Raw genomic sequence first — 18,097 nt, forward strand, 5'->3', positions numbered from 1 at the left:
TGCGCGCCCCCTCCGCCGCTCCCTCCGCCCCTTCCCCTCTGCGCGCCACTTCGCCTCAGCGCGTCCCCCTCTGCTTCCCGCACCCCCACTTCCTTCCCTGTTAACTGGGGCGGCTTGTGCCGGTGGGTGGGCGCTGGGACCTTGGGTACAGTGGGCGCACGCCCCCTGACCGCCCCTCTCCACCCCACCCCAATATCAGCACTGGAAACTGTGGATTTGCTGTTTAATGTCCTGAGGGGCTGGAGGGAAGCGCAGGGGCTTTATGGTCCGTGGGAACTGGGGTTTTCCAGAATTGGGCGTTTGGGGGTTGGCCCTAATTCCTTCGTGTGAGCGGCTCCTGGGTCCCAGAGTTTCGGAGGTGATTCCCCCCCCCGGATGGGGCCAGGTAGGGGGTCGTCCCAGCCTGTACCCCCTCCCCAGGACCTCTTTGTCCCTCCCTGGTGCTGGGTGGGGCAGGCTCCCACGGAATACTCTGGACTTGGGGACAGCTATGAGCAGAATTCCTAATACTGATGCTGTTTTGACACTTATTCCAGTCCTGGCCCCAAACAACTCCATTCCACCTTCTTTTTTTGGAATAGCTAAACTATTGATTGACAAAAAACAGAAATGTTGGCTCAAACAAAAAACGAAAAGTTCTTGGAAGCCTTCAAGTTGTCACCCACAGCATAACGGAGTGTTCTGGAAACAGTCTGAGAAAGCAGCTGATTACCCAGGCCTCCGGAGGCTCTGGACCGAGAGACTCACTGAAGTGGTTTGCAGGTGCTCTGCCGCGGCTTCAGTGGGATCCTTCCCCACTGACCCCCTCATCCCATGAATGCCAGTAAAAAACGGATATATTGACCATCCTTCTTAGGATAACAGAAATGTTTTGAAAGACGATGGGTGGAAGGCTTTCACAGATTCCTACTGGTCATAATGCTTCTAAACTAAGGGAGTAGCAGTAACTATAATTCTTTTTTTTTTTTTTTTAATATATAATCTGTGTAAAGATAGATGCTTTTTCCATCATGTTATGCATTTCTGGGATATTATCACAAAATTTTAAAATTCAGACCCAGGTAACATTCTGTGTTTATTTTTTAAAGTACTTTGTGATATGAATAGTTTTCCAGCCATTGCAGATGGTAATTAAACCCTACAAGATGTGCTTGGAGTAATTGGCAGTAAACTGCTTAAGAAAATAGAGAAGCTCGGGAGTGATAGGGTTTCCACTTTATTACAGCTTTGAATTTTGAAACGATTCCCCCCATGGTTAGAATTACACATTTTCCTGAGGTATTCTTGCACCAAGTCGGCTTAGAACCGTTGTACTTGTCGTGGAAGAGTTGGAGGGGGTTTATCACACTGCATAATCCACCCAGGTGATGAATTATTGGCAGTGACTTTGGGTTTTAAAAATTACATCAACTGCAAGTCCTCCACTAAATAGTCTCCAGTGTGTTAAGTGTTGACCACTTTAAGGCACTAAACATGGGGTGTGCTGGTGGAGATGGGTTCTGTTCACCAGTTTGCACATGATGTGTTTAGTGCTTTCTTTGTAATAAGAGCCTCGATAATATGTGAATTGTACCTGCAAGTAAGCTTTTGTCAGGATTGGAGGCCAAATATTAGGATAATAATGGAGAGCATAGTAAGGCAAGAATACTAACTTTGTATTATTAAATAGCAAGCTGTGCTCAGTGCTCAGTTGAACTGCAGTGTGTGAAAAGGCTCAGCTTCTTATTTATTTAAACTGAATCTAAGTATCCGGTTTTCACAGGAAGTCTTTAAAAACATGAACATTCAGAGCATGCAGTCATGGTTTAAATACCTTGGACCTGGTCGGCCATTAATTTTTACTGGAATGGTTGGTGTCCAGACAACCATGCAGAAGTACTAATTTTTGTATCAATAACTCTGTGTAATGTCATTGAATTTGCATAGTTATTTAGTCATTTCTGTTAAGGAAGGAACTTAGTTTTTCTAATTAGAAAAACAATGACAAAAAAAGAGACTGGTTTTAATCCCATTATGTTTCCAGTCTCTGTTTTCTGAAGTCAAAAATGCAACACATTCTTTGTAATGACTGCTTGCTTGAATCATGGGAATCTGGCCAAATGTGAACGTCTCATTCAGGGTTGGAGCCTGCTTTCTAGCCCTTTTCCATAGCTGTTCTGTGTTGTCTGCTCTTTCTCACTTCAGCCAGTGCGTGAACCTGAGCCCCTACTCCCCCATGTCCCCGCTAAAGTCCAGTGGTGGAGGAGCCGCAGGACAATGTGATGAGTGTATTCTGCTTCTTACGGTCAGACGCTGCAGCTGTTGATTACTATCGACAGCACATTTTCAGTTTCTAAATAACATCGCCTCGGTCCAAGGGGCTGGAAGCGCGAAGCAGTGAGAGCTGGCAGTGTGCTTGCTGTTCTCTGTGAGGAGCTTGCCCATTGCAAGGTGAGAACAGGTCAGGTCCCTTGAATGTGCGGTTAGTAATGGAACCACTTAATCATACTGTGCAAGATAATTTAAGCATGTCACCTCTAAGGAAGGCTGTCCCTTTGTTTTATGCTTTTGTTCCACGTTTCTTATCCTTGCTGACTCACCTTTGATTTCAACTGTGGAATTTCTGGTGGGGTCTATGACATCATAAGCGAGATTGATGTATTTTAAAATGGGCAACCACCTGGTTTAATCAGGAGGTTTGCTAGTGAACACTTTCACAAGATCCAGGTTAGAGGAATGCTTACTTATTGAGAATACCAGATGTTAAAATTGCCTTGTTTCCCAACAGTGCATGTGGAATGGCATCTTTCGAGAGCAGCATGTCTGTACCGACATGTAAGCACAAATACGGCTGCTTGAATTCCGACTTTAGCGTAGTTCAGCTTCGGCAGAGGCTGCTGTGGCGATGGCATGATGGTATGCTCCATCCAGGAAGCGAGTTACATACTGAGACGCCGAGCTCCTTTTGAATGGGAAGGAGGGAGGAGAGTCCGTGTTGTCGTGTGAGGAGGAATAGACTCACATCCCTGTTGCCTTAACTCTCGCGCAGGTGTTTTTGCTACAGATCGGTGAAGCTCACCTGTCCCCGGGGCAGCCTCTGGAAGGGGAGGGGCTCGCCAGGGTCTCAGTGCGGTGGTGGCAGGGGCAGGTCACTGGCCCTAAGTGGTCATGGGAGGGGGAGTGAATGGCCTGGAGAATGTGCGGTTTGGGTTCCTAAGGTGGTTTTGAATCTCCGATTCCAGCATTTGCTATTTAAATAGAATCTGCGGGTATTTTAATGAGATGAAATAAGGAAGGCTAATGCTTTTGGAGGAAAAATGCATGAGAATTTCATGGAAAAATGTATTTGCACTTTCAACTGGCATGGACTTTTGGTTATCATCCGGCTGGTCATCCCGATTGTCGTTCAGGTTGTAGTTCTGGATGGAAGACTTTGGATTATTTTCAGTGAACACTAGATGTCACTTCTGCCCAGTGTGTGCTGACACAGGGGCCAGTTTGCCCTCTTCTATTTCTCTACCGAAGACTAAGCCTCCCCGCTCGCCCTGCCCCAGACCCTGCGAGGCCTGACCTCCCCCATCCCTGAAACCTGCTGCCTCCCCACCACGCTGCTTCCCACTCTGCCGCAGAACCGTTTTCTCTCCCACATTGTCTTAGACGCCGAAGAAGTGCTGGGGATACTGTGATATGGTGAGTTTTCAACTAAATGATCGGGTAAAATAGTTGTGTTTTCTAAAACGTCTGCAGTTTTAGATCCTATAAATGTTATTATTAATGAGTTATGTTTAATTAAACAAAGAATTAAGATTTAGAAAAATAAACATGTCGACTTAGAGGACAGTCGTGGAAGATACCGTTGGAAAGGATGAGGACAGGTGGAAAAATATTTTAGCCCCTCCCGGACCCTCCTGCTGGGCTCTGACCCTGCTCTTCCTGTCAGGGTCTCCGAAGCAGGTGGGCTCCTTCATTCCTTTCCTAGGAACCTGGTACAGTGTCTGGTGATTGGTTACGGCTATATTTGTTGTTGTGAATGAATAAACGGGACTCTATCATGTTGACATTTGACATCGACTCTCCTTAGTTTTGATAGGCACCAAAACTCATTTGAAATTTGGACAAATATCGGGGCGCCTGGGTGGCTCAGTCGGTGAAGCGTCTGCCTTTGGCTCAGGTCATGATCCTGGGGTCCTGGGATCGAGCCCCGCATCGAGCTCCCTGCTGGTTGGGAAGCCTGCTTCTCCCTCTCCCACTCCCCCTGCTTGTGTTCCCTCTCTCGCTGTCTCTCTCTGTCAAATAAATAAATAAAATCTTAAAAAAAAAAAAAGAAATTTGGATGAATATTGTACTATTACAGATACAGTCACACAACATATTAAAGTTCAGTGTTGTAAATATCATTGTGCTCATTAACATCCATTATTTATTTTTCCTGAACTTTTGTTAGACTCCAGCTCGGGAATACAGACACCCCTCTGGTATCCAGAGGGTTAGTAATTGCACTGAGGAATTAACTCATAAGGAAGTGACCGTAATTATTTATATTTTATTCAAAAGTAGTTTGAATGACAAGTCGTAGTAAGAATCAAATTCCATCTAGAATGAATGCTCTTAGCGGGCAGATATTTTGTTGTCTACTTTATGAATTATTATAAGTAAAAATACAACCACACAAATGCACCCAAATTCTGTATTAGAATGTTTTTGTTCATTGAGCTAGTGTTTAGGAAAATAATCTGTACTTATAAAGTGTGACATAACTGTCAGTTATTCCTATCAAAAATTGTAACATCTTCTATGGAAAATAAGTAGTTTGTGTTTAGCAATGTTCACACAAAACCTCGGAGGAGAAAGCTTTCAGAAACAAAATACCAGGGATCTAGAGTATTCCAGAGAGGGGAAACCAGCTTCCCTTTCTGAAACAGAACCTACAAGATGAAAAGGGAGGCTGAGCCCCTTTCCCAAGTCTTCCCCTGAGTCCGATGCTCCCTGAGCTGCCTCTGCCTGGTCACTGCCTAGAGCTGCCACCTGTCCTCAGCCTCCGCCCGTGAGTCACGAGGGCCCCGTGTGTCCCCAGACCGCAGTCCGCCTGTCTCCTTCGGGCAGCAGGTTGGAACCACTGTTTGCTCCCCCCAGCACACCTCTCTCCAGTGCCACAGCCTCATCCCTTCCCCCTCAGGATCTTTGGGGAACCAGCCCTCGGTTACTTCCCGGTAACCTCCCCCTCCTCCAGGAAAGCGCCACACGGCCTCCCACGCTGTGCCTTCAGCCGCTGAGCTCAGACTTCTGTGTCTGCCCCCTGCTTGGCTGTTCAGTTAACATTTCTAAAACCAGTCTCATAATCTCAATCCTGAAACCTGGCTCTCTTTCTGTGTTTACATGTCGAGAATAACAGCACTGCCCACAGAGCTCACGGCATTATCCAAGCCCTGCTTTCCTTAGACTTCTTCTTCTTCTTTTTTTTTTTTTTTTTTTTTTTTTTTTGAGAGAGAGAGACACAGTGAGAGGGGGAACACAAGCAGGGGGAGTGGGAGAGGGAGAAGCATGCTTCCCGCAGAGCGGGGAGCCCGATGTGGGGCTCGATCCCAGGACACTGGGATCATGACCTGAGCCGAAGGCAGACGCTTAACGACTGAGCCACCCAGGCGCCCCCTGCTTTCCTTAGACTTCTGATGCACTGGTGATCCTTCTGGTTGCCTCGTGCTGTTTTCTCTTCCTGACATACATCCCCATGTTGCCTCAGTCCCAGCCTCCCTCCCATTAGCCCTGCTAATTCCCAGCTGCCGTTGCAACTCTCTGCCTCCCCGATGGCCGCTTGCTTCTTCTCTTCCGCTGCAGGAGCCCCAGCTTTGTCCCAGCGTTCGGTGCTCCTAGGATGTATGGGCCTCCTTTCTACCATCAGGTTAAAATTTGAACCAACCCATGATTGCCTTTAGAAAGAACATGTTTGCACTTTTGCCAGTGTTGCTGCTTATCAGTGAATGTGAATATTTCCCTTCCTTTTAGAAAGAGACACAGACTTGGCGAATCATACACATGGTGCATAACAGCTGACACATAATGTACCAGCCAAGTCAATACGTATTTATCTGCTTTTAAGGATGTAATTTTGTGAAGCAGAGGGAGGAAGTTCTGTTTCTGGCTTTTATATTGAGAACTTATATTTATCATTAACTATTTTGGCTTTGAATAAAATTGCACCTTTTTATTTTTGTTATAGCTACATTCTAATATCATTTTTATGAACAAGCAGAACTGTTAATGGTGAAATATCATTTATTCTATTTCTCATCTCTGTCCTGCTAAATGTTACCCTTAGTGATTTCTCTTCAGGTAATTATACTTTACCAAATGGCTCTTATAATTATCTTAAGTTTTCTTTATGTACCGGGGAATATAAAATTACTTCTCGTACCATAAACCTGAGGACATTCAGAACCAGTGAGTTAGAAGCATCCCTTCAGAAAGCGTGCAGCATTGACACAGTTGTTGTTATCTTGATGAAAGAAAGCAACTCTGGTTTTATTCCTGAAATTATCATGGTTTGTGTAACAAGGTAGAGAAATGCCAGCTTCTGCCCATATGTCACTAGAAATGCCAGGAACGCCCCTGGCCGCCCACAGTGGGATGGAGAGGCAGAGCGGGCCGCGGAAGCTAGCAGCACACGGGGGTTTCTCAGCCTCAAGGGTTTTCCTGAAGAATAGGCTCGGTGATGGCAAAATTGAGTGCCATTTGGAGCAGGTCTCTGTGGTTATTAATGTTCTGCACGTGCACGTACATACATCGTTTACAGACCAGTGTCTGAGCTGGGAATTGAGAGGCAGAAACAGAGCAGAGTGGTCCAGACAGGCAGCCCCGTGCAAGCCCGCAGTGCCACATGGGACGTGAGTCCTTCCTGGGGCCTGTCCCTGGGGATACGGTTGGGAATGTGTTCACAGACTGTCCAGAGAGGTCAGGGTTTGCAGAGAGTAAACACAGAAAACGCGACTGCAGACTTTTATGGTTGTTGAAAGGAAGAGAGAAATATGCTATCGTAGGGAGTAACGTGTGTGTTAACCGGTTTAGTTATTATCAGCATTGCCAGACGAGTCACAGAGCAGCGGTGCAGACACGTTAGACTGTCCGGGAGAGCCTTTGAGTCAGCGAAGTTGGGAGCTGCAGAGGAGGGACACGGAGCGTCTTGGACTCAGGGACAGAGGAGCAGCTGTGTCTGTGGGGTTCTCGAAGGAGGAGCAGGAATTCCAGGAGTGTGTGCAGGCAGATACCACACACGCGTGTGCACACACATGTACGTGCATGCGCACACAGCAGACACACTGCACACACATGCATGTACAGCAGACACACTGCACACACATGTACGCACGGCGGACACACTGCACACACACATGTACGCACGGCGGACACACTGCACACACATGTACGCACGGCGGACACACTGCACACGCATGTACGCACGGCGGACATACACTGCACACACATGCACACGTGGCAGACACACTGCACACATGTGTACACCCAGCAGACTTGGCGTGCACACACAACATGCGCACCCTACATGCACATGCACACATGTGCACACACTGCATGCGCAGGGATCCCCCCCCACACATGCACACTGGGTTTCAGGGCTCTTTAGGGGGTGTCTGTTAGAGCCGACATTTGCTTTTCTCCACAGCCAGTGTGAAGGGACAAAATCCAGACCCAGGGTCTGAAGATTTTCATACGGACAAGCAGCTGCTTGTGTGAGGAGAGCAGGTTCCCCTTCCAGAGCCAGTTGTTTATGGATCAAACGAGCAGTGTGTTTTACCTGCTTGAATATTAGGTTCGGGGAGGTCGAGCAGAACCTTCACTTCACCTCTGAGTGAATGAGGCAGAGCGCACGTGGAGGCCTGTAAGGGCACGTGGGATCTTAGCAAGACTCCTGCTTCTTCCTCGTGAGCAGAGTGAGAGATGAGGTCCAAGTGTCAGAATTTAAGTGAGAACTTTTCCCTAAATGTGCGAAATGTGCTCTCTGGAGTGTGACTACTCCTCACCTCCCTCCCAGCTGTGCTTCTGTCATTCACAACCTCACACGTTAGCATCCTTGGGACCTGCGGTTTGTTTTCATGCTAACCTCGTCTAGCTCACGTTGTTTTAGGTTGCTAACTGTTCTTTTACGTGTGCCTTTTCAGCGTCTCTCCTGGTCCACATATTCTGGTCTATTTTGTGTTCTTGGCCAGCATAGCAGAAGGACTAAGGGCCCAAAGCTCAGGTGTGAATTGCTGTGTGACCGTGGGTGGGTTACTGAACTTTCCTGTGACTCACGGTTAGGTGGGCAGAATCACAGTACCTCCATTAGAGGGTTCTAGTCATGGCCCCATTTGTAAACAAGTGTGTTAGTAAGTGTGTAACAGGGGGTGTTAATAACATCTGCACACACGTGTTCACTACCGTTATTAGGCAGGTTTCATTAAAGGTGAGTCATTATCAGAGTAAGACTATGATGCCTTCTACAATTTGTATTCCTAATTTTTTTAATAAGTCGCTATCTTAAGAGCATAGGGCCAAACTTTGATCTTGCGTGGTTTGTGGGGTTTTGCCCTCATGGGGCCCTTTGGCTGTGGAACACACGGTAACATGTGGCATTTCCATGTAGCGTCACCTTCCGTCGCTGGTACAGCCCACAGTCCTTTACTGGCTAGAGGAGCAATGCGGTGCCACATGGCTCTAAAAACGCACACTCCTGAGTCCCTGTTTCTGCTGGGATTTTGCCCCAGGAGTTAGCTGTGTTACAACTAATTGCAATGGATTTTTCTCAGTAAGAGAGTTTCCTTAGGAGGTCACCCGACACAGATAGGTTTTTGCTTGTGATTTTCCAGTTGTCAAATGTGTCTTCCGTAGTCGGTTGAGCAGTGGTTCCCAAGAAGATACACCCACACCCTAAGAATCGCTGGAAAGTTACGTGGCCACAGGTGGGATTAAGTGAAGGGCGCTGAGAGGAGAAGCTTATTCTGAATTACCTGAGCGGACCCCAAGTATGAGGACGTGTGTTCAATGGAGGGAGCAGGGGAGTTTGGGGGCAAACACACAGAGCAGAGGGCAGGTGAACAGGGAGGCAGAGACGGGGTGATGCGGCCACAAGCCTGGGAGCGGGGAGAGAGGGGAGCTTTCATTTTGTACGGATGGCCTCCAGGACAGGCTTCTTGTTTTCAGCCACAGGGTTCGTGGAAGCGCTGTCACGGCAGCCCTGGGAAACATGCGTCTTTAGTAAAGAACACAGTTTGCAAGGGATTGAGCACAGACCCGAGGGCAGCGTTAGAAACACACAGCTGCTGACACTGGCTGAGTGTTCTGGGCGGGCGCTCCTCAGGGGTCCCTCGCCACCCGGCGCTGGCCACGGTCCTGGCGTCTGTCCTGGACCCCACACTCTGGTGCCCTCGGCATCGGCCTCCCTCCTGTGCGCACCCCTCGGAAATGCCGCTCCATGCGGGACCTTTGAATGGCCATGTCTCATGAAACGAAAGGAAACAATAGGAAACAGAAAATCAGAAATCAGGAGGGAATCATGGGGATCTCCTTAAATCACCTGTTTTAAACTTGGGTCGCCACTGCAAGCTGGGGACAGTTCCTGGGCCAGATGGGGGGCAGCCGTGCCCTGGGCACGCGTGGACACGCACGGCCTGGAGGTGCAGGGATAATGCAGTCGAGTGGTGTGTCAAATTTCCAAATTCTGCACCCGAAGCTGGGTTTTGCTTAAAAACTTTACAGGTATAAATTGAGTTTTAAATATGGGAAGGATACCTATATATCTAGAAAATGATTATCAGTTAACTCTTGAAGACTAAGGTTTTTAAAGAATTTTTTTCTCTTCTGAGTTTGCTCAGAGCTGTATTTCTGAGGTACCGTTTTTTCAGTATTGAAGATTCAAACATTTTCAATTTTCAGTTTAAAACGCTAAAATATGTGGTTTAATAAATTTGGAAAAATAGCATATTTCATTTCTTGGAGAGATTCCTTCATTTTCCGTATAAATATTTGTAAATAAAGTATTTCGTTGTTTAACTTTTATTCTGTATTTTATCACAGTGGTGACTGTGGTAAGTACAGAATGCAGGGTTTGGCTGTAAATGTGGCGTATTGTTTAATTCTGCAAAAATAAGACATATTGGTAAAGTTGAACAACTGAAGCTTTGTGAACTTCCTACAGTTGTTCTAGAAAAATCTCTAGAGTTACCATTATCCAAATTTGTGTTTAGGATCTGAAATGCAATGGGAACCAGGGTTTACAACTAAAATCTGTTGTAATCCAAATAAATGGCATTTAAAAAAGAAATTGGTTCATGTAAAATCCAGAGGATATTTAAAAAATCATTTGAGCTTCAAGAATTTTTCCTATTTTAACTTTCTGGATGTAATACAAGTAAAAGATAGTATTTTATATTTTGATGTTAATATAGTTATAACGTCAAACATTCTTAACGGACACTAGGATGTTGGAATAACATTCACCTAAAACCATTGTGTTTCTCTAAGATTTAAGAAATTGGAACCTAACTATGAAACACTAATAACGAACTAAAAGAGAAATGACACACATGTAAGACTTCTTCTCTGTCTAGAGAATACATCATCCTAGCGACTGAGATGAAATGGGACAAAGTAGCTAATGACATAGCGAGAGAGACAATGCTTAGTGGATAAGATTTAATTATATTTAAAAAAATTCATTTCTAAATTGGATAATATTGTATTTTAAAATGAATTTGGTATGAAAATACGTAACATGGCAGATTAAGTGACAGAATACTGAAATGATCGTGTTGTCTGCAAATAAGGATGCTGTTCTTTCTCTTTTAGCAATCTCTAGTCCTGTATTACCTGCTTTTCCCTATCGCGGTGGGCAGGCTGCCCCTACGACATTGAGGTCGCCCTGTTCTCTCATCCTAAGGGGAAAGCATTGTCATTCATCATTGTGCATGTGAATGCATGTCTGTTGTAGATGCTTTTTCAGGTTGAGGGCATTCCCATCTCTTAGTTTATTGAGATTTTTATCAGAAGACATGCAGGTGGTGTGACTGGGCAGTCTACAGGGCTGGGTTTAGGTTCCAGTCTCTTTGGAGGCATGGGTTCAAATCCCACACTGCCCAGATGCACTTTTCTGGTGGCCTGTGCACTCTATAACTCATCAAACAAAACAAAACAAAACAAAACCTCTGGGAGGTTTTTATCAGACGTACGTGTTGAATTTTATGGGATGTTTTTACATCTATTGAGATAACATTGTTCTTATTATTAATGATTAGGCTGTTGATGCGGTGAATTACATTAAATGATTTTGAATTACATTAAATGATCCCACCTTATATCCTAGGGATCAACCCCACGTGGCCACAGAGTGTTATCATTTTATATATGACTAGATTCAATTTGCTAATATTTTGTCAATGGATATTTGTGTCTGTGTTCATGTTGGATGTTGGTTTATGCTGTTCTTTTCATGTAATGCCTTCTTCTGGTTTTGGTGTCAGTGTAATCCCATGAGCTGGGGAGCGTCCTTCCACGTTCTCAGAGACTGTCTGTGGCATGTTTTATTTCTCTTCTGGGTACAATCCACACTGAATGCTTGGAGCTCGGGCTTTCTTTGTGGGATGATAAGTCACTACAAAGTGGGCGACTCTCAGAGATACACAGTCCACAGGCTGGCTGAAGGTCATTGGAAAACAACTTCTAAAATAGAGATATTTTGGCCCAGCTGAATATATTTATTGTGCAACACATGTAACACATACCAGTAAAATTATCCTGAACTTCTGAATGCACGTAAGCAGCTGGAGGGGTAAGGACCCTGACTCTTTCTTTATGCTCTCACGAGTGAGTCAACCCCTTATGTCATTTAGGGTAAAGTTTCCTCATCTATGAAATCATTTATAAGGATACACTTGGTTGATGATGTTGGTTGATTATTCAACATCATGTACTCATTTTTGAACATTGAGTCCTTGGTATGTCGCAGGCTCAGGACAAGGCATTGGGGGCTCAAAAATGCATAAAGCAGGGGCCCCACTCTCATTAACTCAGTTTCGTGGGAAAAAATGAAATGTAATTAAAATATTACCATAAGCTGGATGGTTGGCTGGTACACTGGTGCTCTGGGGGAGGTCGGGGAGGAAAGTAAGCCTGACTTCGGGTACGCGCTGATTGCTGGGGTGTAAATACTACAGTGGCTGATTTCAGGCGGTTGATGGTTAATTACCAGTTGGTGACATTCCCGAATACTTAACAGTCTGCTCTCCTGTGCTGGTACAGGGCTGAATTCCATGCCGTGATCAAATACAGAAGGTCCGCAGACTCCAGGTGGATCAGTCCGGATGCTGGGATAGCTCTTGGGGAAGCAGAGCTGGTGTGTGCCTCGGCGGCTCGCGAGGACGGGCAGGGATGCACCCACCTGTCCTGGCTCACCGAGCGCCTCTTTGTGACCGCTGTGTCTTTGGGATTGTGTGTTAAGTGTCATATGATCCGTCAGGGGCCTCCTGGGAAGGTGGAAGGTGTCTTTAACACACTCAGTTGTTTTGTTGCCTAGGAATATCTTCCTCAGAAAACGGTTTTAGGAGAAACTGTGGTCTTTTTCTAATCTCCTTTTTGAAGATATTTCCCTTTCTCGAAACCGCAGGACTAGGAGCAAATCATTCCCACTTGTAATGCAGATGCGTGGGTTTCTTTCAAAAGCCAACCAGGTGATTTTCCACTCAAAGACCTTGTCACTCTTAATGTCCTTTTTGCAACCTCTGAATCTGTCGAAGGTCACAATGTGGACACCTTTGAACAAAGTCATTGCTGAAATTTACAGAAAACAGTAATTTGATTGATATTACATTAGAGAAAATAGCTTGGGAGAGAATCATGCCACTTTTTTGGTTATGAATGAAGTAGATATAATCACCATTCAAAATTTCTAGTGGAACAAATTTTTACAAGTCCGATTATTTTATAATTTTTTGTTTTCTGTAGAGCATTTGTGACTTCTCCTGACTTGTATGCTTGAAATAAAACCTATCTCAAATCCAGAATAATCATATTAGCCTCTTTTTATTTATACTTAATTCTTAACCACACACAGACACACAGACACACACACACACACACACACACACACACACACACACACCAGTCTGACCAAGTCTTACTGCATTAAATGTGTCAGATTGTGTTTTCACGTTACAACTCAGTCTTAGGAGTCTTCTTTATAGGTCAACAGGAGATGATTTTCATAGTAGACTTAAAAACATTCCATGATCATGAAAAAATTTCTATTTCCTGCAGATCTGGGTGAAAGGTAGTATCCTAAGGACACGGAGTATTCCTGAGTCATGGGGACAGTGCCAAAATAGAGAAAAAAAATCTGGATGATAATATCTACCTTCCCATCCTGTTTTATATTTAAGGTGAACATAAAGTGAAATTTTGGTTTATCATCTATTTACCAAGAATATAGTGGTTTCTACAAAGCTCATATATTCTGCCAGATGTTAACCTGAATTATTTTAGCTCCATGAACTACTTGATAAAAGTGTAATTAAATGGACAGATGCAATATTTTTATGTTTTAATGAATAAAAAATAAATGGATGTAGTAAAACCTTGTTTTAATATTTGGTGTCACAAAAAGAAAATACTCTTAGTTTTCCTTGAAAGGAACACGCATGCACATGTGTGCATATAAACACACACATGCATACATACACATGCACACACAGGCATGCGCACATGTGCAATACACACCTGCACATTTACACAGATATGTGGGCGTGCACAATACACACCTGCACATGTTTGTACATGTTTGCATATGTACACACTTGAACACAGCACACATACACGCTTGTGCATATACACACATGCATGTACACATATATACAGCTGTGCGTGCACACACATGTGCACACATGCACATGCATGTACACTTGTCTGTGTACACATGTGCACACACACAAACCTCTGCATGTGTGCACATCTATGTACATGCACACATGTGCACATGCATGTACACATGTCTACATACACACATGCATGCATACACACATCTCCTAAACATCGTGTTTACATCCTGCATTTTGTCCTCCTGGAATTGCCTCTTCCATGTGGGCATCTGGCAGGAGTGCGCAGTGTCAGGAGGACATCGCCGAACTGTCCGTCTATCTGAGCAAGGCAAGGAGAGGGAGAGTAGACCACTGTTGAAGTTGAGGTTATGGTGACAGAAAACCCACAGACGCTACCTACTCGACCGGGAATGGAGCCCATGGTTCTCAGTTGCTGCACTCGGACCTCATGTCCACAGGTCCAGAGCTGATTGTGTAATAGCAGAGCCGGAAGTTTATTAGCGGGATTTAACAAGGATTGACGTGAGCCTATTTGTTCCTTTTAAGGAGTTTTCCTCAATAGCACTAGAATAGAGATAATACACTCCACACAATTTGCCAGGAGAGACTTCTGGGCAGAAGTACATTATATGTCATTTTTCTTCCCAGGAAACTTCTCATTTTTTTTTTTTTTTTTGGAAAGCAATCACCTCAATTTGTGAAGATATAAAATCCAATCATCAAGTGTTGCCAGAAAGCCAAATATATATAAATCACATTCATTCTTAGACACAATCTGGCTTCTGAAGAAAAAAAATTGTATCTCCTGACAGAAATGGGTCCAGCCCCCAGAGGAACTGCCTTTTCTTCAGTTACTGTGTACTGGCTTCCAGAAAAGAAAATCTACCAGAACATATGTGCCTGCTTCCATTAAATGTAAAGACTAGGTGGTGTTTTTCCTTTTTGGCAAATGTTGAAACTGGCAAGAATGCATTTTATGCTAGAACAACTTCTGTAACGAAGATATTTCCTTCCTCCTAAATAGGATGGTTTGTTGGCTGACAGTACTCCTTTCCTTCTCTCTCAGTTGGCCTTTTCTTTTCTAAGAAGTGGAAAACTAGCTTCTTGACTTGAATTTTGGGGCCAGTAGAGGTGATAACCACTACACACCTGTTTTGGGGAGCTTGCCTGCGCTGTCATGTGCTGGTCCAGGCAGAGAGATCCCAAAAGGTTTCAAATCTCCCAACCAAGGTGGTGTTGATTTTAACGTCAGAGGATATCTATAGAATAATCTTATTTTAAAAGAGAAACTGACTTGTGAGAAATTGGTTCCTCAGAACTGCGGTCGGAAATTCGGCTTTTTCTCTGGTTGATTCTGTGTGAATGCTTGCTCCCCGCAGGTGGAGTGACCCCTCCAGTGCAGGGCCCCCGGGAGCACCTCCCCTGACAGAGTCCCAGGCCGCCTGCCTCCTCCACCATTCTTTGGATTAATATAAGCGTTGCTGCTTTATCATGAACCCTCATAGCTACTTGCCTTAATTTTCTCACAGGGGTTGTAAATAGTAAGGTCAGTGAACGTCATCACAGTTTCATACATAAGAAAGAAAATAGAGGAAATTATTGTGTTCAGAGATCCAACATGTTTATTTTTTTTCTGGGAATCGAAGCTCAGAAGGGAGAAGGAGGGGAGTGCCTTTTGGTTTATTTGTTCTTATTATTTCTGGGGTGCGTATCACTGTGTAATACGCATTTCCTATAATATCTGTAGATTCTCCCTGAGAATAACCGTAGAACGTATACACGCATCTCCGTGTGTGCATGTGGTGAGGACATTGGGGTGAGACTGTGTTTGCCAAATGTCCTTTTTCCGGTGGCTTCAGGCGGAGGAGTGGGGACAGGGAAGCCAGCCGCCCTTGGGGGTGTGTCTGAGCGCCCCCCGCCCCAGGCTCTGCGAGGGGTGCTTCCAAAATCTCTATGGGATCAGCGTTCTGTTTCCATTTTTTAAAAAGATTTTATTTATTTATTTGACAGCGAGAGAGGAAACACAAGCAGGGGGAGTGGGAGAGGGAGAAGCAGGCCTCCCACAGAGCAGGGAGCCCGATGTGGGGCTCGATCCCAGGACCCCTAGATCATGACCTGAGCTGAAGGCAGACGCTTAACGACTGAGCAACCCAGGTGCCCCTCTGTTTCCATTTTTTAATGTTGGCAAAGATGCCCCTTTATGTGAATTGACCTACACTCAACAAGATCATGTAAATTTAAATAATTAAATTGTGCTTTCCGTGGAGAAGCCCTATTTAGTAAATGCTGTGACTGAGATTGCCCTGGTTAGGTAAAAGAAAGGAAAGCAGATAAAATACTGAGGGAGGGTCTGGACAGCTCAGGGTGAGGCAGGGATGCACTCTCACACTGACATCTTCTAAAATAGCCGACCCCCGCCCTTCAAGTGTCCGGGATTCTGTGGAAGAGCCAGGGAGGATTGCTCTGTTAGCGTGCAGGACATTGTTTTCTTCCTTAAATAGAGGACTCGATCATTTGGTAGAAAAGACAAAATGTAGCCCTGTTCTAATTAAAGCACAGGTTGTGTTGTTTAAAGAAAATGTCCTCTGAATTCCTGAAAGGTAAAACATGTTAGAGAAACCAGTAAATGCTTAGCATTTTTAGAGTGCCTATTTAAGAATATTCTTAAAATATAATAGTTTTCTCTCATTAATAGCTTTAAATTAAAATTGAAATATTACTTTTATCTACTCCATAAATGAAGTATTTTATTGTTATGGTTTATGTACATGTATTTAACAAATAATTTTTTGGCACAAATTTTTGAAACGCCGATTACGTGCTTGACCTTGAGCCGGGAGCGTCGGGGAAGTGCGGGCATTGCGGGAGACGGAGCGCGTCTGCAGGAGGCAGCGGTTTTGTGAGCAGGGGAAGCGCGTCTGCAGCAGACAGAGCTGGGTGTGCTCCGTGGGGAGCCCGGGGAGGTGGAGGTCTGCGGGGCCTGGAGCCGCTGCATGAGGAGAGTCTGGGAAGGAAGGTCAGCCTATGTGTTGGAAGCCCTCAGAACTGGATGTGGGCAGGCGTGGTGGGCAGGTGTGCGTCCTCATCCCAGAACCCGGGACATGTCCCTTCGGGTAGCCAGTGTTGGCCATTGTGAAGCGCTTCAGGACCATGAGATGGGAGAGGGTCAACCCCGGGCCTGTAAATGGTGGTGGGAGGGTCTCCGGAGAGAGGTGTGAGGGAAGGGGGCTCAGAGGGAAGCTGCCGCCAGCCAGGGGCACAGGGGGCCCCCTGCCCAACACTGGGAAGCCACGCTAGGAATTCTGTGGCAAGGACGGAGGGCTGGTCTTAGGGGGCCCCTGGGCGCAGGGACGGGGGACAGCGTCAGCAGGACAGTCATCCCTGAGAAATAGCCTGGAAAGGGGTGGTCATGGCTGTGCTGGCTCGGTCTACCTGGCAGGATGGGAGGCGCCGAGGACGGTCGTCCTCCCAGGAATGAAGCCATTTCCTTGCAGACCAGCATCCCGCGCTGCCCCACAGGCAGTCTGTGGGTGCTTACACGTCTTGAAATGTCTTCAGTTTAAAGTCTGCTGCTGACATTCACGCCCACATCACCTAGAGATGGGGACCCGCGTGGGACGGCCATCCTGCCATCTCAGCCACGGCAGGGACCAGCTATCACTCGTCTCCCAGCCGAGCCTCGCAGCAGAGTGCTGAGACACGGTCAGTGCTGACGAGGGAGTCTCAGCTTCCGCGTGTCCTCGTCCCCGACTTCTGTCTCTAGAAAGCACCTGGGAACCTGAGCGTGACGCTCGTCTTCTGCGGGGCAGGGGTGTTGAGGTGGGCTTCGTGTGAAGTAACACTGGCACGGAGTCATGTAGTTTTACCAGTTTCGACAAATAGGATGGTGCCCCACTTCCAGAAGCTGGCATTCTGCTGGTCTCCTTGCAGCGAAGCCTCTCCCGACCCCCCGACTCCCAACCCTGGCCTCTGCTGGCTGCTCTCCTGCCCACAGTGCGGCCTGTTTCCGGATGTCTTGTGCAGGGAATCGTACGGCGCGCTCCTTGGCTTACTTCAGGCAGGCTTCTTTCACCTAACGTGATGCTTTTGAAACAGCTTGAGACTGCAGGCACCAGGGGCTTGTTCCTTGTTGGGGTTCGTGGAGTGGATGCATCTTGGGGGTTCAGGCTCTTCAGCTGCTCCTGGCTCTGGGCGGCCACTGATACCACAGCAGGAAGGGCTCGTGCACACACTCGCCGCAGGAAGGGCTCGTGCACACTCTC

General features: G+C 46.0%; 1 protein-coding gene across 1 annotated transcript in view; it reads left to right on the top strand.

Annotated features, from left to right (window-relative positions):
* SNTG2 (syntrophin gamma 2) overlaps nucleotides 1–18,097 on the top strand; it is a 205,674-nt gene that overhangs the window by 241 nt on the left and 187,336 nt on the right. The window lies entirely within an intron of this gene.

The sequence above is a fragment of the Phoca vitulina genome, unplaced genomic scaffold (assembly GCF_004348235.1).
Source record: "Phoca vitulina isolate PV1807 unplaced genomic scaffold, GSC_HSeal_1.0 scaffold42, whole genome shotgun sequence".
In the NCBI taxonomy this organism is placed as follows: Eukaryota; Metazoa; Chordata; class Mammalia; order Carnivora; family Phocidae; genus Phoca; species Phoca vitulina.